The sequence below is a fragment of the Euleptes europaea genome, chromosome 15, assembly GCF_029931775.1.
Source record: "Euleptes europaea isolate rEulEur1 chromosome 15, rEulEur1.hap1, whole genome shotgun sequence".
Classification (NCBI taxonomy): Eukaryota; Metazoa; Chordata; class Lepidosauria; order Squamata; family Sphaerodactylidae; genus Euleptes; species Euleptes europaea.
Window position 1 is genome coordinate 46,023,256 of NC_079326.1, and position 25,181 is coordinate 46,048,436.

The following is a 25,181-nucleotide window of genomic DNA, read 5'->3' on the forward strand; positions in this document are numbered from 1 at the left end:
AAGGTCCCACAATAATACAGGCCTTTAAATAAGAATAATCACCCCAGCTAGGGTTGCCAGGTCCCTTTGCGCCACCGGCAGGAGGTATTTGGGGCGGAGCCTGAGGAGGGCGGGGTTTGGGGAGGGGAGGGACTTCAATGCCAAAGAGTCCAATTGCCAACGCGGCCATTTTCTCCAGATGAACTGATCTCTGTCGCCTGGAGATCAGTTGTAATAGCAGGAGATCTCCAGCTAGCACCTGGAGGTTGGCAATCCTATGCGGCAGCTCCATGCCGCAGTTCAAGGGGGCGTTCCCGAGGCAAATGGGGTTAGCTCTGCCCCTGGGACACCCCGGAAATGCCTCCCCCATGCCGATGTGGGCATTCTCTTCTGGGATTTAGTTCCAGGAGTGGCTGTGCTGGCAGCGGGGGCCAGCGGAGCTCTGTGGCTCCCAGACGCTGGCAGGTTTGCCCCGGCACCGGCGTAGGTGCTGCACTTATGCCGACGCAGGATCACACCAGCTCCTAAGGAGATTCGCCCCTTCCCCTTCAGGATTGCAATTCCCAGGCGAATTGATCTCTGTAGTCTGGAGATCACTTATATCCATCAGGAGAATGTTAGCCCCACTTGGAGGTTGGCAACCCTTCTTGGTAGGCTTGTATCTGTAGCTATAGAGTACAAAAAAAAAAATAGTGATCACCACAAATGCTCTTAAATATCTGTTTCACTTTTTGTTGTTGAGTCATTTCAGGATCCTAGAGCCTTTGGATCTTGCCTAGGGTTGCCAGGTCCCTCTTCTCAACTGGTGGGAGCTTTGGGGGGCGGAGCCTGAAGAGGGCGGGGTTTGGGGAGGGGAGGGAATTCAATGCCATAGAGTTCAATTGCCAAAGCGGCCATTTTTCTCCAGGTGATCTGATCTCTATCGGCTGGATATCAGTTGAATTAGCAGGAGATCTCCTGCTACTACCTGGCAGTTGGCAACCCTAATCTTGCCCCTCCACTTATATCTCATCCACCTTTACTGATGTTTCTGGTTATCTTTGTATTCTGAATGGCTTTGGGGACAGAAGGGTTGGCAGACTGAACTGATTCTTCAGTACTGCTTTATGTCAGGAGGAAAATTTAAAACTCTAGACTACCACGCGAGCTGTCCTTAACCTAATTAATTCTACCAATAATTCTTCCTTTCTCAAATGTAAAAATAAAGCAATCTTGCAGGCAGGGTTCATCTGAGTTTACAGCCACAGTTTTGAATCCTCTTGAAAGGTTAGGCGGATGGATGCCTGTCCGTGGAGTGCAAGGTTTTGACCTCCCCTCTTCCACTGCTGTACAAAATGCCCCTGAAATCCTGTCTCTTGGGGCGATTTCAGGAAGAGCATAAGGGGGAGAGTCAGAGGTCTAAGCAGTAGGAGAGAATCAGCAAAAAGCCCCCTCCCCATTCCATCTGTGAAACTCCTCTGAGGGATTCAAGCTGTTGCCAGAAACATCTGCATTCCCCCCCCCTTGAACATGCATCCTGAAAAAGACTTGCATGTAAAAATATTTAAATAAATCCTCCCATATCATGTTTTGATGCTCATGCTGTCAGGTAGCGCTTGGTTCTGCCTCTCTTCCTGACTTTGGAATTGTTTCTTTTGCAAAAGAAACTGCCATGATGGTTAACACTGTGTTTGCTGTGTGAGAATCAGAGCTCCTTGCTTTTACTTAAATATGAAAGATGCTTGGACTACTGTAACATGCTCTACGTTGGGCTGACCTTGAAGACAATCTGGAAACAGTAGCTGGTCCAGAATGTGGCAGCCCAGTTACTGTCAGGGGAACATAAATTGCTTCATTGGTTGCCATTTTGTTTCCAAGTTTAATTCAAGATGCTGGTGATGACCTTTAAAGCCCTTCCGGGCTGGGACCCACCTATCTGAAGGACCGTCTCATCCCACATGTTTCCGTGTTAGGGTTACCATCCTCTAGGTACTAGCTGGAGATCTCCTGCTATTACAACTGATCTCCTGCCAACGGAGATCACTTCACCTGGAGAAAATGGCCGCTTTGGCAATTGGACTCTATGGCATTGAAGTTCCTTTCCTCCCCAACCCCGCCTTCCTCAGGTTCCACTCCAAAAACCTCCCGCCGGTGGTGAAGGGGGACCTGGCAACCCTATTCCGTGTTCCAGATGTGGTCTTCGGGCAGCCACCCATGAACTCTTCAGGGTGGTCTGCCTGGTGCTGACCAGAACCCAGGCCTTTTCCATCACAGCCCCACACGGCGGAATGGGCTTTCTGAAGAGGGGAGGGGAGCCCCCTTTGTTTTTGATAGGGTATGAATGTCTGTTATTCAGGTATTTGTTGTTGCTGTTTTTAATGTGGATTTATTCCAGGTTCAGCGCAAAATGAGGGACGCCAGCAGAAGGCCCCGTCACTGTCCCGGGGCAGCTCTGCCACAGCAGCGCCCGGAGACCGGCGTCTGGGCCTCTCCACCAGCATTGGGGCCACTAACACTGGCGTATGTAGCCCTGACGCCAGCGCAGGGGGCCCTAACGCCGGGGCAGCACCTTCCTGGCCTCCTAAGGGCTTTCGCCCTTAAAGCTCCGGAATGGGCTGTAAGTTTTGTAAAAGTAGGCATCTGCTGAGTTGCTGGGAAGGAAACGATTGCCAGATAGTACGTTTAACTGAGTGGGACTTTGGATCTGACGTGAAGTCACACCAGAGTGGAAGTCGCACTAAGACAGATGCGAAAGACTTCATGGGATTTTTTCTCTCTCTCTGTTTCACAAGTCAGGAAAAGAAATTATTTTGATGTGGTAACATTCGGCAATTTTTACACAGCTGACATGCTTGAGGTTCTTTTATGGGAGTGCCAGAACTTTTTTTAAAAAAAGAAAAGAACCTTGACAAAGAAGTGACAGACGTCCTACGCATGTTTCTCCTGATGTGAAAATCCTCCGAACCGCCTCCAATATTTGTGGTAGTCTTCTCTTAAACACATCACAGAATGTGGTGGAAAATGTTTAGTGAGGATATGTTATTTGTGAGTCCATATCCAGAAAACAGTAGAAATCACAATCATATCACCATACAATTTGACATTGCTCATTGCAATGCGGCACTTCCAGGTGTAAACCGGAAGTGATGCGATGGCGTCGGCGCGGCCCCGTGCGCGCGATCCCTGCCTCAGCTCTGCCCCAAGAACCTCCTGCTGAAGGAGAGGGGAAACCTGGCAACCTTAATATGTAGATGGTAAAAGAAATTCTTTTTTCTGTTTGTCAACATTTTATTTGGAAAAAAAATTAGGTCAGATTAAGGTTGCCAGGTCCCTCTTCGCCACGGGCGGGAGGTTTTGGGGGCGGAGCCTGAGGAGGGCGGGGTTTGGGGAGGGGAGGGGCTTCAATGCCATAGAGCCCAATTGCCAAAGCAGCCCTTTTCTCCAGGGGAACGGATCTCTAACGGCTGGAGATCAGTTGTAATAGTAGGAGATCTGCTACTACCTGGAGGTTAGAGATAATAGGCAGCACCACGGCTCACTTAATAATATGAACAAGAATAATATTAGTACAATTTTGAAGATTGATTTAAAATAAATTATATTCAAATGCAAAAAAACAATATCATACACTTATGTAATACACAGAAAAAAACAACTCAATCAAGAACCATTGAGCAGAGTCCAAACAAGGACCATTGAGCAGAGTCCAAACATAAACAGGTTATTTTCACCAAAAAGATGAGCGCAAAAGTTTTTCCAACATAAAATAAGTCCCAAAACTTAGAAGTCAGTCATGGAAAATCCAGGAAATATTGAAGAACAAAACGCCACATCCGGAGTTTGTGTACGTTTCGCAGGTATGCTTCATCAGTTGTATATTTTGAAAGCACTTTTCCTTAAATATAGGAATCTCAACGTTGTAACCGGGTACAAAGACCTCTGCAAAAAATATTATCATCAGGAAAACAGTATTTACATAAGGAGCTCAACATAATTTCTGCGACAAGGAACAGGGATAAGTTCTGACTCACCAATATTTTGACCAGCGACCCACACGGGTATCAAACTTCTCTCTGGAGGCTGGTAACACAAAGATTCAACTTCCTCATTTTTACACATGTTCTGACCTAATCAGCTGAAACCAATCACACATTTACAAAAAGCTGGAAAGATCGAACTCATTGTTCAATCCTAAAGGGGAGAGTATCTTAAAGAGATAAATGTATTTTAGTTCTTTCTGATGTAATATTTTCATAATATTCTCCTGGTGGAAACGTTTTGCTCGATACTGCCATAATGCAAAAAAGCGAATATCGTTTTCAGAGTGGCCAAATTTAAGAAAATGTTCCGTGAGCGGGGCTTCCATTACCTTGGAGCGGATCCTCGTTCGGTGCTCATTAATGCGAATTTTTAATTGGCGTGTCGTGGAACCCACGTATAATTTTGAACACGGACAAGTGCATAAGTCATTAATTAACCCACCAGGACGCCCGATTATTTCGGCCATTGGCAGCATTTTGGAACCAATTTCTAGGTTCATTGACCATTTTTTGCAACCCTTCACCAAAGAAACCAGTTCCTACATTAAAGACACACGGGACTTCATTAATAAAATAGAACATAAGGAGATCCCAACGGGAGCGATTTTTGCGACCTTTGATGTCACGTCTTTATATACGCACATACCTTTAGAGCAGGCTCGTAATATCATTGAAAAGCTTCTTGATAGTAGAATAGATCAGAGTATTCCAACACATTTTTTGCTTAGTTTAATTGATATCATTTTTGAAAATAATTTTTTTAGGTATCATGACCAATTTTATCTCCAGATACAGGGGGTAGCTATGGGCGCCGCTTGCGCCCCTTCAGTGGCCAATATTTATATGAATTTTTTTGAAAAAGAATTTTTATTCAAGGATATCATTTTTCATAACCACGTTTCACATTATTTCAGATTCATTGATGATTTATTTTGTATTATAGATTCTACAGAAGCTTACAATACTTTACTGGCTAACCTTAATAGGATGGACCCCAGTTTGAAATTTACGGGGCATTGTGACGCACAGGCGATCGCGTTTCTAGATTTGACGGTCTTTAGGACCAGCACGGACATCATATCAGTTAAGCCTTTCAGGAAGCCCACTGATGTTGGAGCAGGTCTCCATTTCACGTCGTGTCATCCGCTGCATTTGCGGCGTAATTTGCCCTATAGCCAATTCCTGAGGCTGAAAAGGAATGCGACCAATTCGCATGATTTTTTGACAGCAGCACAGGATCTATCTGCTAATTTCAAAATGAGGGGTTATGATGAAACCATTATATCCATGGCTATGTGTAAAGTACATCAACAAAAAAGAGATTCATTACTCCACCCACCTGTTAAGGTGGATAAGCGATCTACTGGCATTTTTGCATCTTTACAATTTACTCACCTTACACATGAAATCCAACGGATCATTCGCCGCCATTGGCACATCTTGGATGGTATTCCGGGCTGTACGGAGTTGCCAACTTTTGGCTTAAGGAAAACTAAGTCTTTACGGAACCATCTAGTGAGAACAGACAGACTAGCGGACAAATCAAGAGTTAACATTAAGGGCCATTTTAGATGTGGCGCATGCGCGTTGTGTCCCTTAAGCCTACCCATCAAGGAAATAAGTTCTTCACAACACAACTTTAAGTTTACCCTTCAAAATTTTACGAATTGTTTATCAAAAAATGTGGTCTACGCGGTCCTTTGTCCGTGTTCAAAATTATACGTGGGTTCCACGACACGCCAATTAAAAATTCGCATTAATGAGCACCGAACGAGGATCCGCTCCAAGGTAATGGAAGCCCCGCTCACGGAACATTTTCTTAAATTTGGCCACTCTGAAAACGATATTCGCTTTTTTGCATTATGGCAGTATCGAGCAAAACGTTTCCACCAGGAGAATATTATGAAAATATTACATCAGAAAGAACTAAAATACATTTATCTCTTTAAGACACTCTCCCCTTTAGGATTGAACAATGAGTTCGATCTTTCCAGCTTTTTGTAAATGTGTGATTGGTTTCAGCTGATTAGGTCAGAACATGTGTAAAAATGAGGAAGTTGAATCTTTGTGTTACCAGCCTCCAGAGAGAAGTTTGATACCCGTGTGGGTCGCTGGTCAAAATATTGGTGAGTCAGAACTTATCCCTGTTCCTTGTCGCAGAAATTATGTTGAGCTCCTTATGTAAATACTGTTTTCCTGATGATAATATTTTTTGCAGAGGTCTTTGTACCCGGTTACAACGTTGAGATTCCTATATTTAAGGAAAAGTGCTTTCAAAATATACAACTGATGAAGCATACCTGCGAAACGTACACAAACTCCGGATGTGGCGTTTTGTTCTTCAATATTTCCTGGATTTTCCATGACTGACTTCTAAGTTTTGGGACTTATTTTATGTTGGAAAAACTTTTGCGCTCATCTTTTTGGTGAAAATAACCTGTTTATGTTTGGACTCTGCTCAATGGTCCTTGTTTGGACTCTGCTCAATGGTTCTTGATTGAGTTGTTTTTTTCTGTGTATTACATAAGTGTATGATATTGTTTTTTTGCATTTGAATATAATTTATTTTAAATCAATCTTCAAAATTGTACTAATATTATTCTTGTTCATATTATTAAGTGAGCCGTGGTGCTGCCTATTATCTCTAACTAACGTTATTCAGCACACGTATCAATTACTTAGTTTAACTACCTGGAGGTTGGCAACCCTAGGTCAGATTGTTATAACCTCTTGTGTTAACAGGAGGCTCCTTGTGCCAGAGGAAAATGATGCTATTGGTGGAACAGAAACACAGGATCCAACCCAATAAATTTATGAGTTCAGAAAAAACTCTAAATACTACTTGGCCTCCCTCAAGAGTCAGTATTATGCCCATGTGAGAAAAATCCATACAGTGAGATAACTTCGCAACAGTTCTCAGGCATTTTCAATCATAAACAGTTTTAGTTCAAAATAAGCTCCAGGCTTGTCTCCAACTAACTGTTGTTCAGACTGCAAACCAGGCTTCCCCTCTTTACTCACATTTTGCCAAATCATTTTGGATTTTATACATTTCATGTTCTAGGTTTTGCGTGAAATTGCAGTTTTTCTTCTAAAAATCATGGAAATCTTTATCGGTTATCTTTTCTGCGTGCATGTCAGAATACTTGCAGTGATTTTGCTTCCCATCTGGACATACAAAGGGGGAAAAAAACTCTTTAATTTTTAACAAGTAATTTTTTAAAAAAAAATGGGAAGCCAGGATCTAAACTTGCACTACGTAGGGCTGGCCCTCGAGACTGATCCGGAGGCTCCAGCTGGTACAGAATGCCACGGTGAGGCTTCTCCTGGGGTCCTCACCATGAGACCATATAACACCACTGCACTGGCTCCATCTGGACTATTGGATCAGGTTTGAGGTGCTGGTTTTGACCTTTAAAGCCTTACATGGTCTGGGACCATCATACCTTCGGGACCACCTCTCTTGATGTGCCCCCCTGAGAGCTCTATGCTCTACCAATAACAAACTACTGGTGGTCAGAAAAGTGTGCAGCTGTCCTCGATGAGGGCCAAGGCTTTTTCAGCCCCGGTGGAATAGTCTCCCTTGCAGGGTTGCCAACCTCCAGGTAATAGCTGGCGATCTCCTGCTACTACAACTGATCTCCAGCCAATAGAGATCAGTTCCCCTGGTAAAAAAATGGCCACTTTGGCAATTGAACTCTATGGCATTGAAGTCCCTCCCCTCTCCAAACCCCACCCTCCTTAGGCTCTGCCCCCAAAATCTCCCACTGGTGGCGAAGAGGGAGCTGGCATCCCTACTTCCTTGAGACATCAGGGCCCTGTGGAACCTTACGGAGTTCTGCAGGGGCTGCAAAACAGAACTATTTTGCCAGGTTTATTTATAACTGGGGGCAGCCATGAGTTGTCCTTCATCGCTGGCCTCCCCATCTCTTCCCCCCACTTCCACTTCTGTTATGTGTCGGGGGTGAATCTCCTTGTCCTGTCCCATAGTGACTACTACCGTTTCTGAATGCCATCTTGTCTTTAGTTGTTATGATTGCTATGTTTTAATCTTGATGTGTGTTTTTTTATAAAATTTTATTAATTTTTATAAAACATAAAAAACAAACAAATACAATGAAATTAACATAAAAAATGCAAAAAGAAAAAAACAAAATACAGAAGGGTATCTATATATCTTAATTATTACATTCATGATTGCTTGATTATAAAATTCAAAAAAGATACCCCTTCCCCCTCCACCCACCTAAAAAAGTGACCCTTCACCCGACTTCCGAAGAAGTGTCTAAACAGTATTTATTATACTTAATAACACAAAAATATAATATTACTAAAACTAGTTTCTATAACTCGTTAATTAATACTGTAAAATCCATTTTTGCGAAGTTATCCCAATATGAGGCGGCCTTAGACCATGTTTTTTTTTTTTATTCTTCCATATCTTTTCCATGTAGGAATTCCGTTAATTTGGCCATTCTCATATACATCCATAATTACTCTCTCCAGTCAATGATTGACGGTTTATTCGCTTGCTTCCAAACTTTAGTAATCTTGATGTTTGACAGTTTTATGTCGTTTGAGAGGTTGTAACCTGCCCTGAGCCCAATCTGACTGGGAGTGAGCACTGGCTATAAATGTGAAAAAACAAATAAAATAAAATCAACGGTGATATTCAAAAACGTGGACATTCATAGACATAGAACCGATCTCTTCAGTAGCACCCATTTACCAAAACTCCACTCTAGGCCTTGAAAGGATTCCTGTCCAATACCCGATAACTGGACTGATTACCTGTTTGAAATTTATCATGCGGACAGAGGCCATTCCAAAGAAGAGATAGAAAAGCAGATCCATTATTAAAGTCTTGCTGAGCGTGTTCATTATTGTCAGCAGCGAGGCGGTCGGCTGCCTTTCCATTGAGGGATGACCTTAAGGCAAAAATCTGCAGAGAAGTGATAAATGACGGGTCAGCGAAGGTAACCATTTGGACACATTGATAGTCCATGAAGAGACTAAGTGAACTTACTAATGTGACAGTCTTTCTGAGATTTACCCACAAACTCTGTCCGTGTGCGTTGCCCATCCGGAGAGTATGGAATCAGCTGAGCCTAGAAAGCAGATGCTGAATGGAGTCGCCTTGTTTTTTTAGCAGCTTGTTTTAACAGCTGTGTTTTGGTTTTTGGAGGTTGTGCACTAATGGTTTTACTTCTGTTTTACTGCTGCACATTGTTGGATATTGCGATATTGATGCCAGGGGCAGACTGAGAGGGCAGAATGGCTCTGGAAAACATAGGGTTGCCAGGTCCTTCTTTGATACCGGCAGGAGGTTTTTGGGTTGGAGCCTGAGGAGGGTGGGGTTTGGGAAGGGGAGGGATGCCGTAGAGTCCAATTGCCAAAGCGGCCATTTTCTCTTGGTGAACTGATCTCTATCGGCTGGAGATCAGTTGTAAAAGCAGGAGATCTCCAGCTACTACCAGGAGGTTGGAAACACTAGGAAAACAGTCTGCTTCCCTAAACAGAGTGAGGGGGAGGAAGGCGAGAAGGAGAAAACTCTCTGGGTAACCTTGAGACAGTCACTCTCTCTCTCTCTCTCGGTTTAACCTGCCTCACAGGATTGTTATTATGAGGATAAAATGGAGGAAGGAAGAACAATGTGGTAACCTAACTTAAATCTCCATTGGTGGCAGTAGCAGGATATTTAAATAAATATCCAAATACATATCGGCAAGGCCAAGTGACAGAATGCAGCAGGTCATGGGTGGAGCCAAGTTGGAATCCAGCAGTCTGTAGGTCAGGTTTGATGGGTTTTGGGGGGGAACTAAAAAGGTTTTGTTGCAGAGCTCTGAAATATACTTGCTTTATAGTCATCAGTACTAGTTACCGCCAGAATATAATAGGTATGCCTACAACATAATGGAAGGTTGGAAACCCCTCATCTCCAGACTACAGAGATCAGTTTCCTCGAAAAAATAGAAGCTTTGGGTAGTAGATGCTATAGTATTGTACCTCACTGAGGTCCCCAGACTCCATCCTCAAGTCTCCAGGAGCTTCCACACCTGGATCTGGCAACACTACCCCCCATCCCCTACTGGTGGCCAGGTAAGATTGCCAACCTCCAGGTGGTGGCTGAAGACCTCCTGCTATTACAACTGATCTCCAGCCAATAGAGATCAGTTCACCTGGAGAAAATGGCCATTTTGGCAATTGGACTCTATGGCATTGAAGTCCCTCCCCTCCCCTCTCCAAACCCCACACTCCTCAGGCTCTGCCCCCAAAATCTCCAGGTATTTCCCAACCCCGAGCTGGCAATCCTATGGCCAGGACCTGGCAAGCCTAGGTATATCGCATCCTACAATTTTGTAGCAGTTTCGTGGGAACTGATTTTTAGCTTCAAACAGCTACTTAATTGCACCTTAAAATAATGCACATCTCTTTTCCCTACTACCTTTCTGTCTGTAATTTCAGAGTAGCGCTGACACTTCTTCAGAGCATGTGGTTTTATCGTACTGCATAGGAATCATTCTGACATTTTTCCTGCCATAAATGTTTGTGTGGGGGTCATTGTTATGGTGCCATAAACAAATTGATTACAACCAGAAATGAAATTGCCGGGGGAGAAAGGAGTTTATTTATTGGAAAATGCAGAATGTGCCTGTTTGCAAATATTTAACCAATTTGGGAGAGAAAATGTTGCGGGAAAGCTTGCAGAAAAGTAAATGAATTTCTATTTAAATGTGCCGTTCTCATTACCTTTACAATTGAACATGAAAGGTCACCAATGAAAGATTCAAATTTGGTAAATTTTGTACTATGAGGTACCATTTAAGGAAAAAAAACACAAGAGTGTAACCCATAATGAAGTGTGGCAACAACTATCTCTTTGAATACTTAAGTACACTTCTCTGCAGTATTGTGAAAAGCCAAGGATGATGTTTCGGCCATACTTATGCGATGTAGGTGGGCAGCTGGATCCAGACATCTGCTCACACAAAGATCTTGGCTTTTTGCACAAGAATTCCTTCCCTGTTTTTCCCTTCCCTTGGCAGCACTGTCCAACTCCAGGATATGTGCTAAGTAATAGTCACATGAGTCACTGTCCAACGCCATGGGACCTGTGCTAAGTAATAGTCACATGAGTCACTGGTCTGCAGCGAGAAGGGGGAAGGGTTGAAGGAGGTAGCTCTACCATTGGGCTAGGAGGACAATCCCATCCTCTTTCTTTTTCTCACTTCGTCCCACTGACTAGGGTTGACAGCTCCAGGTGGTAGCTGGAGATCTCCCACTATTACAACTGATCTCTGGGTGACTGGGGTCAGTTCCCCTGGAGAAAACCCTGCCCTTCTATCTCCAGGCGATAGAGATCAGTTCCCCTCTGATGCTGCTTTGGCAATTTGGCTCGATGGTATTTAAGTCCCTTCCTCTCCCCAAACCCCACCCTCTTCATGCTACACCCCCAAAATCTCCAGGTATTTCCCAACCTAGAGCTGGCAACCCTAGGTTGGTGGTATGCCTCCCTTGCTGTAATTTGTAATGTTGGTTACTGTAGTACTACTAGAATTGCCATCAACTTTTATCTAAAGCAGCATTGCTAGGTTTTTTTTTCTTTCTTGGTGCATGAACAAGTTTTATTCAATGAGGCAGGAAAGGCCATGCTCGAAGAGGTGAGGAGACAGAACGCTTTGCCTCAAGAGCGCTGGAACCAGATGGGAAACGACAAGCGTCCGCTCAGTACTTCCCTGCTCTTTACTTGACCTTGTTCTTTGGGCACAGGTTGTTGGTGTGGCCACACTTCTTCTCGCGGCTGTTCAAAGCCCAGGGGTGCAGGGAGGTGTACCATTTGCGACAAATCATCTCGTCACAGTTGTACTTTTGGCAAGTTGGCAAAGAGAAAGCGTGATGATTCCTCCACGGAGGCACGGTACCAAATGAAGGGTAGATCTTCCTGGATGTTGTAGTTGGACAGTGTGTACTAGGGTTGCCAGGTCCCTCTTTGCTACAGGTGGGAGGTTTTTGGGATGGAGCCTAAGGAGGGCAGGGTTTGGGAGGGGAGGGACTTCAATACCATAGAGACCAATTGCCAAGGTGGCCATTTTCTCCAGGTGAACTGATCTCTGTTGCCTGGAGATCTGTTGTAATAGCAGGAGATCTCCAGCTACTACCTGGTTTTGTAATATTTCCACTTTGCGTGGATCTAATTGTTATTTATATATTATCCTGAGCCTTATACTAGTATTTTTGTTGATTTACTGTACAGTACTGGTGATTTTTTTGAGTACCTGGAGGTTGGCAACCCTGTTGTGTACCCATCTTCCAGCTGCTTCCCTGCAAAGATCAGATGTTGCTGGTTGGGTGGGGGGATACCTTCTTATCCTGAATTTTTTGCTTTTACATTCTCAACCGTGTCACTGGGTTGCACCTCAAGGGTGATCATTTTCCCAGTCAGGGTTTTCACAAAAATCTGCATGGTGGCAGCCTAGGGTTGCCAGGTGGGCAGTTTCGGCAAGCAATTGCCCAACAATCCACCCAGCTGCACACGGCGGTCCCAGCCCAGCCCCCTAAAACCTTCCGCTGATCAAGGGGGTGGGACCTGGCAACCCTATGGCAGCTGAGTATCACCCACCACACACTCATGGCTAGGTAAATTTGGAGGTCTCTGCCCAGTGGAAAGTTTTCCAGGGGATTTCACAGAATGCAAAAAAAGACTCTACTAAATATAGCTCAGGGGAGAAGGAGCTCTAATACGTTCCTGCTTGCTTTCCACCTTTGGCATGGCCTGCCTGAATTAGAAGTCATAGTATGCAACCCCCTGTACTGGTTGAGTTTTGTATATGCACAGACTAATTCCCCTTATATTAAAAAAAATGGAGAGGGGGAACCTAAGTATGTATAGAAGCAAGATTCAGTAGGACAGCAGAAGATGTCAGCATTGATTTTCTGTCTGACCTTTGGTTCTGGCTGCTGTTTGCAAGAAGATTTAGTTTGTAACAAATTAAAGACACCACAGGACAAAATGCTGAGTCAGAGGGCTACCACAAAATGTTCACAGCGAGCATGTTTTCCATATCTCTAATGATGTAAAACCCAACAGGAACATGATCAGTAGGAAGTCAAGAAAATATTATTTTAATTAAAAAGCCACCCATGAAAACTGTGATAATTTAAGATGGATTTAAATTGATTCTTTAAAAAAAACACAAATGCTTTGTGTGCAACTGTTTGAAAAACATGTTGAGTAAAGCTATGTTTAGACAAATAAATAAGTACAGTAACTGTCAGGGCTTAACGTCAGTATTCATCTCTGGTATGTGCGGAAATTTGTCTTATGCCACTTGGTGGTTGGGTCAGTTATGGGAACCGACAACCCATGAGCCAAACTCAATCCAGTTTGCTCATGTGTCACTTGGTTATTAGAGACTTTTGTACCATTTTTCAACCTCATTCTTACAAAAAGAGAGCAGAGTGGTAACGTTTGGGTAGGGTTGCCAGCTCTGGGTTGGGAAATACCTGGGTTGGGAAATACCTAGCTGGGGGTGATTATTCTTGGATTTAGCAACCCTTCCCCCCCCATCCCCTGCTGGTGACCAGAGGGGACCTGGCAATCTTACACCTAGGGATGCCAGGTCCCTCTTCACCACTGGTGGGCGGTTACTGGGGTGGAGCCTGAGGAGGCCAAGGTTTGGGGAGGGGAGAGACTTCAATGCCATCGAGTCCAATTGCCAAAGCAGCCATTTTTCTCCAGGTGAACTGATCTCTATTGGCTGGGGATCAGTTGTAATAGCAGGAGATCTCCAGCTAGTACCTGGAGGTTGGCAACCCTACTTACGCTCCTCCCCAAACTCCTCCCTTCCCAGGCTCCTCCCCTCAAATCTCCAGGTTTTCCTAACCCTGAGCTGGCAACCCTACCCCCTGCATTTCCAGGGGAGTGAACCTCTAAACGAACCATTTGCACGGGTTCATCTCCAGCAACGTTATTGATTAAGTCATTAACAAATCTGCTCAGAATCTGCAACAGCTCCAACATTTTTATATCAGAGCTCGCTATTGAGTTACTGCCAGCGTTTCTTTAGGAAGCAATTTGGCTGTCTCTAGCTGTGAACAACAACAAAAAAGCTTTGGTCAGCATGGAGCGTTTGGACGGACAAATGGCTGTAAATGTTACACTTGATAGCCAGTCCTGAGCAAAGTTACTTATCACAGGCAAATGTACAATCCTTATAAACCTCAGAACAGATTGGTTTTTTAAAAAAAACAAAAAAAAACAAGGTATTTTCAGAAATAAAAATTGTTTGTTCAGTAGAGTTATACACCTGAGAAAAGGGAAGCACATTTTTATGGTCACAATGTAGTCTTGGTGCAAAATATCAGTCTGTGCTTGCAGTTTTTACAGAGAACCTCACAAAATTAATGGAGTAGAAGCCATAGGGGATTAATTCTAGCTACCACTGACTGATTCCACATGAGGGGATTTCCCCCTGGTGGTCATGTTGCCTGAGCCATCAGGGGTCCATTTGCACTTGCAACAGAGATTCCACAGTGCACAAGGTAATCTAGTTTTCACCATTATTAGCCATGGTTTCCTTTTCACACCAGAGAAGAATTGCATCCCCTCTAGGGCTGCCAACCTCCAGGTACTGGCTGGAGACCTCCCACTATTACAACTGATCTCCAGCCAATGGAGATCGGTTCACCTGGAGAAAATGGCCGCTTTGGCAATTGGACTCTATGGCATTGAAGTCCCTCCCCTCCCCAAACCCTGCCCTCCTCAAGTGTCCACTTCAGTTCTGCATCTTCCTTTGACTGATCTATATTTTCTAGTACTGTTTTTGTCCGAATCAATAAAGCAGCATTTATACATATACATAGATTCACAAATGACACACACTAGATATAAATGCTGTATAAACTGTGTATAAAAGCTGTAACACCAATAAATCTGCAAAACTAACCATGAAAAGTGGAGAACCGAAACCAGGGACAAAAATATAAAGGGATGTATAAAGAAACACAGCTGGGATCATTCACTCATCTGAGGCTGACAAACGATATCTAGCATCCAAAAGACCAAATGGAAATTGCCTGAAGTCACAGCTGGTACTGGAGACTCCTAAAATAGGCTTTCTTGCTATCTCATGAGCTATACATTTTGGAGAGATGATAATTTGCAAGTGACCTCCAGGACACCATGGGGAATAGCAATTGGGTGGGGGACAAACAAAGAGGAGATTCTCTGTTGTGACCCCGGAAGCACTATTTTGTGCCTAAGGACACAAAAATATGTGCCTCAGGGACTCGACGGTGCCTGTTCAGTGTGCAGTGGCTGGGGAGGGGCTGTGGCTCAGTGGTAGAGCATCAGCTTGGCATGCAGAAGGTCCCAGGTTCAATCCCCAGCATCTCCAGTTAAAGGGACTAGGCAAGTCGGTGATGTGAAAGACCTCTGCCTGAGACCCTGGAGAGCCGCTGCCAGTCTGGGTAGACAATACTGACTTTGACAGACCAAGGGTCTGATTCAGTATAAGGCAGCTTCATATATGTTCATATATGAACTCAAAATTCATCCACGGACTCATTTCTCACAGAATAACACTGCGCTTCGGTAGAAGAAAATGTATTCTTCATGACACGGGAGGTAGAACTCTTGGGCAATAAATACAACTGATCTCCAGCCGATAGAGATCAGATCACCTGGAGAAAATGGCCACCTTGGCAATTGGACTCTATGGCATTGAAGTCCCTCCCCTCCCCAAACCCTGCCTTCCTCAGGCTCTGCCCCCAAAAACCTCCTGCCAGTGGTGAAGAGGGACCTGACAACCCTAGCAATACATTAAAATATGCTTCTGAAAGTGTGTTCAGGGTGAAACGTCGAAAGAAAGAAAGAAAGAAAGAAAGAAAGAAAGAAAGAAAGAAAGAAAGAAAGAAAGAAAGAAAGAAAGAAAGAAAGAAAGAAAGAAAGAAAGACACAGGAAAGTGACAAGAAAGAAAGAAAGAAAGAAAGAAAGAAAGAAAGAAAGAAAGAAAGAAAGAAAGAAAGAAAGAAAGAAAGAAAGAAAGAAAGAAAGAAAGAAAGACACAGGAAAGTGACTGTACAAATTTAAGGCTTGCCCAATTGGGAGTTATCTTTTCCGTGACTTGATCTTTAAGTGCTTATGGCATATAACTTCATAATACATAAAGTAAGACTGGTTGTGAGACTCCCTCGAGCTATAAAAGGACAGAAGAAAGATGGTAAATTTCCATGAAAAGGTTTAATGGACTGGAAAACCATTGTAAAATGGAAACCAGGGCAGGGATGGGAGAGTTCAGAGAAACATGTGTAAAGAAAACTCTCCAAGCCTTCTGCTTGGATTTCACCCAGCATCTGTTTTGAATACATATAATTTTAAATTCTAAGGTGCTTTGTTCATAATAGATATTTACTTTCATTCAGGATACATTCACGGAACACCTCAACAGGCCAAATGTGGAAGATGCACTCTTTGCAGCCACTGATTTGTATTTAATTTTTAAAGAAAAGTTGAAAAGATATTTATTTGAAAAGAAATCAGTTTTGTAGATTGTAATGAAGCACAGGGGAAATGAAAAAATAAAGAAATGACTTAAGTATATGTAATAAAATTTGACAGGCTTTTACGGGATTGCCATTTTTATTTCAATGGTAGAAAATACTAATTAAAGTGAAAACAGACAAGGAAAGAAAGTGGTTGCTTTCTAAAGCAAAATAAAACCCAATGGGCACAGTCTAGCTTTCGTGATCTTATAAATGGTTTATAAAGGGGAATTAGACTGACAGAGATCTTTTATGCATGGCTGTTTCCCTTGCCGTCACCCCTCTGACAACTTTGGGTTTTTGTTTAGATAGTGGTTCCCAAAGTGGGCAGTACCACCCCCTGGGGGGCGGTGGGATTTCCTAGGAGGGCACTATGAGGCAAGGGGGCAGCAGGGGGCGCTAGAGGTGAGCCCCTTCAACTGTGTTGTTCACTAATGTACAATAGAGCAAGATATGGCACCATGCTGGCAAATTTGGTGGAAACTAGAATTTTTTTTCCAGACTTTGCAGAGCTGGTACCACTGGATCAAGTTCATCAGCTTTGTTGAATAAATGTCAACTAAAAAGGTTTAATTTGATTTTGAATAGATGTGCAATTAATTGTTACTGTTTTGAAATTTTATTGTTATTATCTTCTTTAGTGAGTCATGCAAGCCCCTATTTTGAATAATGCTTTTAATAGGAAAGGGTAGGGGGCTCTGGGGTTGAGTTTGTGGAACCAAGGGGACGGTGGCCTGAAAAGTTTGGAAACCACTGGTTTAGATGATGCATGTCATTTCAAACCATCAGAGGTCACCTCTCCCTCACCCTGCGTTTTCCCTGCGTTTTGCCCATGTTTTGAGGGACCCGTGTTAACTCAAATTTGAAAATGTGGGCAAAACACAGGGAAAGGCAGGGGGAGAGTGAGGCGACCGCTGACGGTCAGGAACGGGATGCATAATCCAAAGACGCGAACTTGTCAGAGGGATGACAGCAAGTGAAACAGCCATGCATAAAAGTCCAGAGGCTCCTAGCCTCGATAACATTTCAGCCCCGGGGTGTTAATCCTTCAAGACGGTGTGAGACGGGATGGACCGCTGGCCTGATCCAGCAAGGCTCTTCTTATGCTCTTAATGATAATGCTATTGATTTCAATAGGAGAGAAATATGCAATTTTAAGCAAAACAAAATGGTAGAGTGTTCAGCCGTGGCATGCAGCCAGTATGACAACACAGACATTTAAAAGACTCAATTGATTTGTGAACTCTCCTCCCAATGGACGTTTGAACAGAAATACTCCCCTCCTGGTTCTTGAAACAAGGGCCAACTCCATACAGGACCCAGGCAGGTAATTCAAAGGGTACCACATTTGACAGTAACTCTGTGCAAGTTAGGGTTGCCAACCTCTAGGTGGTGGCTGGAGATATCCTGCTATTACCACTGATCTCCATGTTCCCCTGGAGAAAGAAGAAGAAGAGTTGGTTTTTATATGATGATTTTCTCAACCTTTTAAGGAGAATCAAACCGGCTTACAATCTCCTTCCCTTCCTCTCCCCACAACAGACACCTTGTGAGATAGGTGAGGCTAAGAGAGCTCTAAGAGGACTGTGACTAGCCCAAGGTCACCCAGCTGGCTTCATGTGGAGGAGTGGGGAAACCAACCAGTTCACCAGATTAGAGCCCGCCGCTCTTAACCACTACACCACACTGGCTACTTTGGGAGGTGGACTCTATGGCGTAAAGCCCCATTGAAGTCCCTCCCATCCCCAAACCCCGTCCACCCACAAAACCTCCAGGTCTTTCCCAACCCAGAGCTGGCAACCAGGCAGTCTAATTTTGCCCCTGAAAGGACCTCCATTTGTACAAGCTGGGAGTGCAACCGAATGTGATTTTGTGGTGCTTTCCCGGAGCATGTCCTCCCTTCACGTTCTGAGGCCCCATCTTCAGTGTCCTGCCCTATGCTGTTCAGGGCAGCGATACTGCTCGAGCCGCCCAACTGGGATAGATGAATGTGGTGAGGGGCTGTGGCTCAGTGGTAGAGCATCTGCTTGGCATGCAGAAAGTCCCAGGTTCAATCCCCGGCATCTCCAGTTAAAGGGACTAGGCAAGTAGGTGATGTGAAAGACCTCAGCTTGAGACCCTGGAGAGCTGCTGCCAGTCTGAGTAGACAATACTGACTTTAGCTGTTACCGCACTAGGTATTCCCAGCGATGTATTAAGAGTTTAAAAATGTTATAAAAAATACTGTTCACACTTTCTATGTATCCCCACCGATGTATTAAGAATCTGAAACTGTTATAAAAAATACTGTTCGCACTTTGTTTGGCCCCTTTAGCTGTGAAGACGTCTTCCAACCATTTTTTTAGCCGTGGCATCCAAAAAACCCTTTTAAAGCGATGTTTTTTACAACATTTCCAAACTCTTGATACATCGCTGGGAATACCTAGTGCGGTAACAGCCTTTGATGGACCAAGGGTCTGATTCAGTAGAAGGCAGCTTCATGTGTTCATGTGATCCCACCTCTTAACATTTGCAAGGTGGAGAGAGAAGAACGGAGCCTCCCCAGGCCCCATCCCGCTGCTGAGTACTCCGGGCAAGATTAATAGTGGGGGAGTAATGGGGCAGCTGACACACAACTCACTTCGAAGCCTTCCCTCTGTTAACACTCGCAGCCTTCAGACCGAGAAGCTGGTGTCCTGAGACACTAATGACCCGCAGGTTCAAAGCAGGCTATGCATGCCCATTAACTACTGTGTGCTCGAGTGCTCTGATAGACCTCCCTGATTGCTCTTTGATAGATAGTCCTGGTTACGGCCAGCAGACAGCCCTGGTTGGTTTGTGAGAGATGGCTTTGGAGAGACAAATCTCCTGTATCCCCGTGGAACTCCCAGAGATTCATGCCTACGTTCCTGTTACCGTCACCTTGCATGCTGCAGTTGAGAAAGGGAATATTTTATAGCGGTTGCTTACGGTGTTTCTGTCTTCATTCTGCATGCGGAGGAAGTTCCGCACATTGTGCAGGATTCTGGGGGATTTCCTAGGGCAAACTCTCGGGGTTGCATGTGGTGCTGTTTTTTTTTTTTTTTTAATACGTTTTATTTTATTTCATTTTTTAGAAGAATGAAAGAGTAAACATAAAAAGGGGTGGGGGACGGGGGAATAACAAGAATGCATCAAAAAACCTATATCTGCTGTTCAATTATATTTAAAAAATATATATATCTGCACTGAGTGTGAATATACATTATATCCCAATTTAGTCTCTGACCCTCAGGTGGTCAGTGGGCAGAGGGGTCAATTGCCGGGGGTTTGCCCGCCACCAGCGGGCGCCTGGCAACCCTAGGTGGTGAGAAAGCTCTCCTTGGTCATTTATGCATGGGTACTTTCACTCATGTTCGCCTTCGGTCCATCTGGGTTGTTCTTTGGAGTTTTGCATGAGTTTTCCGCCATGAGTGACGACCTCGCTTCCAGCCCTCGCAGTGTCCGAGTCTTCCTATTCCTCTGTTAACCCAACTCTTCAGTCTTCGTTGAGCAAAGCCCAGGTGAAATCCCCGTGCATAAGGCAAAGTGCGGGGCACGCAAGCTTAGTTTCGATCACAGCCAATTATGAAGCAGCATGTCCAGAGTCGGGGATATAAATGCTTCCTGCTTCCTGGGAGCTGGTTTTTTAAACCTGAGCCTTGGATTTCTCCCCCCCCCCTTTTCAGATTGCTCCAGGTTTTGCTTTGTTTTTCTTAAAATGCTTTTTTATGTGGCAATTGGCTTGGGGGGATTTTCTCTCACAGTAAGCACTACAAGTAAGCCAATTACAAAGCAGCATTTAAAGGGGTGGAGATTTGATATGAGCTTGGAGACTGCTAGTGCAGAGATTCCCAACAGGAAAGTGTGGGTCCAGCCAGCAACAAACCTCAGGTAAAACTCCCATGCATAAATGACCTTTCTCTACCACTTAAGGAAGAATCAAACCGGCTTACAATCACCTTCCCTTCCCCTCCCCACAGCAGACACCCTGTGAGGTGGGTGGGGCTGAGAGAATGTGACTAGCCCAAGATTTACCAGCTGGCTTCATGTGGAGGATAGGGGAAACAAATCCAGTTCACCAGATTAGCCTCCACTGCTCATGTGGAGGAGTGGGGAATCAAACCCGGTTCTCCAGATCAGACTCTACCGCTCCAAACCAACACTCTTAACCTCTACACCATGCTGGCTCTAAGGGAATATCTTGACATTGTAAGTTCCATCACAACAGTTCTCTGCGTCTTTCCAAGGCAATATAAATCCTCTTGGTCTGCAAAGAACGACCTTGATTTATTTGGACACATGTTGAATTCCCACTTCAGGGAAGGAGCCAACCATTAAGGTCTCATACTCTGACTCAGAGGACTGGGCTGCTCGATTCTAGCCTTCTGTGAATTGAGCATACTTCACAAACAATGACATATTTTGCAGCGGCCTTATTCCATTCCAGATAAGGGAGAGGAAAGGACTGCCTGCGAGAGCTCACCAATATCGGGTTTTTGTGCTTGTGTGCCTGTACGAGATAAAGTTCATCTTTTGATTTAGTTCCTCAGTTCTGAAGTACCGGGAGAACATCATAAATACTAAATAATAACCACATCTCCATGCATAACAGCTTGCCTAACATTTAAAAACTTAATCAAGCGATTTTACGAGACTTTCTTTCCCCCCCAAGGCAATTTTGCAGTCACAAACACTTCGGCTTATTTCAAACACACAGAAGACTGGCGGCAAGCAGCTATTCCATCACTAGCTTGGCAGAAATCTAGCTGAGTCTTAAAATTATTGGACAGGATTTTGCGCTGAAATAATGCCGAGCAGCAGAGAGGGCTGCTGGGAGCCACGATGAATATTCCCACAAAGATTCTGTCTGGGCTCCCTTCTCATACCACCCAGGCCCGACCCAAATATAATATGATCAAGGCTCCTAGAATGTTGTCCCTAGTATATTCTCTCTCATAGGGTTGCCAACCTCCAGGTACTAGCTGGAGATCTCCTGCCATTACAACTGATCTCCAGCCGACAGAGATTGGTTCCCCTGGAGAAAATGGCCGCTTTGGAAATTGGACTCTATGCCATTGAAGTCCCTCCCCTCTTAAAACTCCTCCCTCCTCAGGTTCCGCAGCAAGAACCTCCCGCTAGTGGCGAAGAGGGACTTGGCAACCCTACTCTCTCAGCAGCCCTAAGTATAACCCCTTCAGCCCCACAAGGACAAAAGCAGCCAGCATTCATTTTAGAGAGGTGTAGAACTCCCTTGATGTAGCTATCCTGATCTTGTCAGATTTTGGCTGCCAAGCAGGGCCAGCCCTGGTTGCTGCTCAGATGGAGACCACCAAAGATGTCCAGGGTTGCTACGCAGAGGGCGGCAACGGCAAACCAACTCTATTCACTCTATTCATCTCTCACTTTGAAAACCCTATGGGGTCACCTTGGTCGGCTGTGACTTGACCACACTTTTCACCATATCAAAAGTTTTTACTTACCCCGAAAGTTCTTCGGGAAGTTCTTCTGAATTTCACTTCAGAGTGAATCTGATGACAGAAACACAGAATGTCCTGAGAACCTTTTTAGTCCAATGGAAATCTTCCCTCAAAATACCTTAAACGTTTTGCCTGATGAGGAGTACCCAAATTTGTTTGTTGGGGGGGGGGCATTGGGCAATGTTTCAATGACAAATGTAATTCATATTGGAAAGGGCTCTCTGCGGGAAAAGGGGATGAAAACAAGGGCAAATAGAGTTTTTTTTAAAAAAAAATAGACATTGTTTTAATAGTGCATATTCCATCCGCAGCTGAGATGGTGATTTATGCCAGTGGATTGATGGTAAGATTGCCAGCTCTAGGTTGGAAAATACCTGGAGATATTTGGGGCAGAGCCAGAGGAGGGTGGGGTTTGGGAGGGGAGGGACTTCAAGCAATAGAGTCCACTTGCCAAAGCGACCATTTTCTCTTGGTGAACTGATCTCTATGGGTTGTAATAGCGGGAGATCTCCAGCTAATACCTGGAGGTTGAGCTGAGAGAAAGTATAGTAAGGGCTCTATAAATGACATACAAACTCTTATTCTATAAGCCAGTGAATTTAGTGACAAAAGTGAAAAAATTACATACAATCTAATAAAGGAAACTTATGAAAATAACTATGAGTACATGTGAAACCTTGTAACACAGGGCTTAAGGGAGAAATGTATAAGTAGGGTTGCCAACCTCCAGGTACTAGCTGGAGATCTCCAGCCGATAGAGATCAATTCAACCGGAGAAAATGGCTGCTTTGGCAATTGGATTGCCAAAATCTCGCCCTCCTCAGACTCCACCCCAAAAACCTCCCGCCAGTAGCTAAGAGGGCCCTGGGAACCCTATGGATAAGGGAGGAAATAGTAATGGGGAAGGAGCCAGCAATGTACCAAATTCTCTAGAAAGCAGTTCAAGGAATGTTACAGGAAACAGTGGCCATTTATGCATGGGAGGTTTTGCATTGGATTTGCCGCTCTCTAGATGCGCATTTTCCCCATCTGAATTCTCAGAACTCTGCATGGGGGCTTATTGTTGAGCTTTGAGAATTTGGATGGGGAAAATGTGCATCTAAAGAGTGGCAAGTCCAAGGCAGAACCTCCCATGCATAAATGGCCAGTGACTTACTACTGGAGAACAAATGACCCTAGAACTCGGAGTAATGCTCCCATTGGAAAGCTAACAGCCACTTTATCTAATCAGTCCTGTAGTGAGGATTGGCCTATTAGTCCATCACCCCTCCATTACAAGAAACAAAAAGCTATTGTGATTGTGATTTCCACTAAGCCGTTTAAATCCGATAGGGGGAATTAAACCAGGACACTGATTTTCATTTCAATGTGCAGTTTTCTGTGACCCAGGACAATTGCCCATTATTTTGCTGTAGTTTATGGTTCTGTAGAAAACCTGGCAAGTGTTTGGCATCATTCGGATACTGTGAGCCTACAGGATTCTTCCTTAGCGATTGAGATCCATGATAGCTGTTTTATTTGTGGTGGGCATCTGGCACCTTTGAGGACAGATATACCAAATTTGTTTTTGGGGATATGTTTCTGAGATCTCTTCTCTGAAAGGGGTCCCTAAGAATTTTATATATGACCAACTTCAAGAATCAGTAACTAATGATCTTGGGGACTTCAGGCAGTGTTCTGATGTCCTCAACAGTAAGCCCTCTTAGTTGGAAATGGCAGTTTTAGAAGGGGGCTGTGCATTTCAAAAAAACTGTGTTACTAATTTCAGATCTGGATTTTGGGGAGGGGCCGGAGGGCACTGTTTTTGTTATTCTGAATTTTTTTGGGAGTGTTGGCTTGGGATTTTTCCAGGGTTTTTTTCCAGGACCTCAAAATTCTGGACCATCATTTTTATCATTTCCCCCATCCCCCCGCCCCAAGGCAGGATGAGTAAGGTGGGAGAAAGGGATAGGAAGGAAGCCATCCCTAGACTTACCTGGCTGGCTTCTCCCTTCCACTAGCAGCAGAGGTAGCAGGACCTGTCCGACACCCCAAAAAATTATGGGCAGGTAGGCTCCTGGACTTCTGCCAGGCTTGGCTGTCACAATGCACATTTCCTTTCCCCATCACCAAGGGTCTTTTTTTTAATCAGCAATTGAATACTGTTATGTCGATATTGTAGCATTGGCATATTTGCATCAAGTTCTCTGAATTCTCAGGGGTTTTTTTGTTTTTGTTTTTTAAAAACCAGTCTTTCTCCCCTTTTGTTGCAGAGAGATGCATTTCCACTTATATCTACACAAGGAAAGGGGGTAGTAGGGTTGCCAGGTCCCTCTTCGCCACCGGTGGGAGGTTTTTGGGATGGAGATTGGCAACAATAGGGGGGGCAGGGACTTAAGTTTTTTTTAAAAAAATAAAAGTTGGGATTCAGGGAATCTGATGCCCATATTGCCATACTGTTTTATTGATATAACCCTATTCAGTTGCTGATTTTTTTTTTTAAATTAAAAGGCCCCTGTGGTGGGGGAAAGAAATGGCCACCGTGAACACCAAACCTCATGGGAGTCTAAGATAGGGTTGCCAGGTATCTATCATTCTCCGGCGGGAGGCTTTCTTTTTTAAGCACCTCGCAAAGGGCCTTTAACTCTTAGTTTGAGTGGTAAAGCGACCCTTTACCACTCAAACTAAGAGGTAAAGGCCCCTCGTGAGGCGGACCTTCCGGTTCTAAACCGGAAGTGCCGTTCACGGTATGCACATTTACCCGCCGACCCTCAGGTGGTCGGCGGGCAGAAGGGGCAGTTGCCAGGGGTTTGCCCGCCACCAGCGGGCACCTGGCAACCCTAGTCTAGGAGCCCGTTAGCCTATCTACCATTTTCTGGCTGTGCAGTCAGGCTCTGCCTGTCCTGCTGCTGAGGAGAAGCCTCGAGTCAGGGCATGGTAATTTTAGGGCCAGTTTGGTGTTTCCCCCCCCCTTTTTTTTTTTAATTTGAAGGGCTGTGGGTAGAGGACCAAGTCTACCAGATCATCAGCTTTGGAAACCAACAGCTCTTTCCTGCGTCAGCTTCCTCTCTTCCCCTCCCTGAAACCCCCAAACACTCCCAAAATTCTGGGAGATAAATTTTCGTTACTGCTGGAATTTCAGGGATGTTTTCGGTCATTTCGGGTATCCCTGCCTTGAAAAAG

The 25,181-nt window shown here is 44.4% G+C and overlaps 1 protein-coding gene and 1 pseudogene across 1 annotated transcript in view; one reads left to right on the forward strand and one right to left on the reverse strand.

Moving 5' to 3' along the window:
- The window catches only part of ZNF804A (zinc finger protein 804A), a 249,177-nt gene that overhangs the window by 170,916 nt on the left and 53,080 nt on the right, over positions 1-25,181 (forward strand). The gene's annotated exons all lie outside the window — the stretch shown is intronic.
- LOC130487934 (ubiquitin-60S ribosomal protein L40-like) lies at positions 11,742-12,626 on the reverse strand (annotated as a pseudogene).